At 50.9% G+C, this 2,197-nt stretch overlaps 1 pseudogene; it reads right to left on the reverse strand.

Moving 5' to 3' along the window:
- Positions 1 to 1,047: 1,047 nt before the first annotated feature.
- Positions 1,048 to 1,589, reverse strand: LOC123410995 (annotated as a pseudogene).
- Positions 1,590 to 2,197: the final 608 nt, after the last annotated feature.

Here is a 2,197-nt window from a genome sequence, read left to right on the forward strand (position 1 = left end):
TATCTGGGGAAATGGTCATCTTGCCTGAGATCCCTCTTGGAAGAAGAATGCCTCCGTGAAGCAGACGAACCAACCTAGTCGAACGGATCCTCACTTTTCCCACACGCTTGCGGAACTCTAACGAGACAAAGCAAATGGAAACACGAATCAACACACGATATTCACCACAGACATGCACAACAGGATGCACTACCCAATATGATGCATGGATGCCCAACCCCTAATGATGCACTTAAACCATCCTACATCGGTAAACAGGTGCCACCTCATCATGAAGTGACACTTCAGCAGGACTATCTCCATTGGATTCCTTGGGTTCTCCTACCCCAAATCCATATATTACACTGCGTTATATGCATGCAGAAAAACACCAGAAACAGCAAAGGAAAAACTACACAAGATCAAACTCTGCTAATAACAAGAACAGGGGCTGTTCTAGATATGCCAGATTTGGCATATACCTCTTCTGAAATATCCAGATATGGAAATACATCACAACACTATTCAACAAAATTATATAATCCTCAGGGGGTCCCACTGGTCGTTCTCACCAGGGCCCCTAGTAAGGCATGTGGGCTCTGGACCAACTGACAGAGGCACACTACAGCAAGCAACTAAAAACACAAGCGGAAAAAACTAACATGGGAGTAGGGGGACTCGAACCCACTACCTTCTTGCAAGACAACAGGGCAATCACCACTGTGCTAGGCTCGGATCACTGCCCTAACAAGGGGAGTAACCCACCTATGCTACATGTGCAGACAACGCAACAAATTGAAACGAAACCCAAATAAAAGGGGCAAGCGAGGGGCTTGAACCCTCGACCTACTGGCGCTGTAGTGGCTCGGTTGCCACTACGATGGTGAAGTATTACTGCTGGAACAGGGGAAGAAATGCACATATGCAGGCTCTACTAGCTAGCACAGGAGAACAAAAATCGTAGAGAATAAAAGGGGGGCGCTGGGTCTCGAACCCGAGACGCTGCGAACGAAAACATGCTCGATGCCACTGCGCTACTGTGGGGATTCTTTCCTAAGAAGGGAGCAAAACAGATTTAAAAGAAAACATGGGCCGTCGCTGGAGCAGGGAGACGCCGGCGACGACGACGCGCGCCAGAGCCACTCGCCTGCAGGCGCATATGGCGTGCATCCACGCGATGCGCTACGTCCCTCGCGGCACTACATAGAAGGCGCGGAACCTACGCCTATAAGACGCATGCACGCAGAGCTGCGGCAACTAGCGCATCCGGCCGGTGCAACTCCGGCAGGGCGGCGCCCATGCTCAACATCGTCGACCTACTGCAGAGAGGGAAACGGAGGGGGAACAGAGCTGCACTCACCCATGTTGCATAGAGAGGGCTCGCGGGAGGGGAGACACGCCGCGCGATGACGTCCTGCTGCAGAGAACTCGCCGGAGAGGAAGAAGGACCATCCGCCGAGGAGGTCGAGCCCGTCGTCCTTGGCGCTAGCTGCTCGCGGGAATGGAACCCCATGGGCGCCCGCGAGCTCCTGGTCCACGAGGGGGAAGAAGGGGGCGTCGGGCTACCACGCATCAAGCACTTGCCCGAGCCGGCCATGGTGCGGTGGAGCTCGGGAACTCGCCCCGACGGCGCTAGGAGGGAGAGGAGGAGGGGAAAACGGCGAGGGTTAGAGTTTCAGAGAGTCCGGGGCTACTAAGTATCTCGCACCACCCGCTCGGGGCCGTCTGATCGAGGGAAGAAACGATATATGGTGGTCAGGGGGGTTCGTACGTGCTGACGTGATCGAGGAGGAAGAAGCTCCGCTAGCCAGGCCTGGACCGATTGCACTCACCTGGGCTTGGTGCTCCCTCTCTCACTGAGAAGGCCTACCCAATAAAACATTACAGCAAAAATCAGATCACAGGGGCTAAAGGAAAATAGTTTTGGTGGAAACAAAAATATAACTGGGCTTTTAAAATGTTGCCACTGTTTATAAAAAATAAGTGGTACATTTTTAGAAGTCCAAAATTATATTCATCTAATTTAAATGGGCTCTGATTTTTAAATAAAATAAAAAGGAAAATAAAGTAGAAACCAGAGGGGTTGCCTCCACAAAATGAAAAAGATTTTTTTTAGGGAAAGATGAACATCTCTTTTTTAAAGGGGAGAAACAAAGCCTTTTAAACCTGCCACAAATTAACATAGAGAGAGAAGGGTTTTCTCCTTATGGAGCAACAT

This window comes from Hordeum vulgare, chromosome 7H (assembly GCF_904849725.1).
Source record: "Hordeum vulgare subsp. vulgare chromosome 7H, MorexV3_pseudomolecules_assembly, whole genome shotgun sequence".
NCBI classification, from domain to species: Eukaryota; Viridiplantae; Streptophyta; class Magnoliopsida; order Poales; family Poaceae; genus Hordeum; species Hordeum vulgare.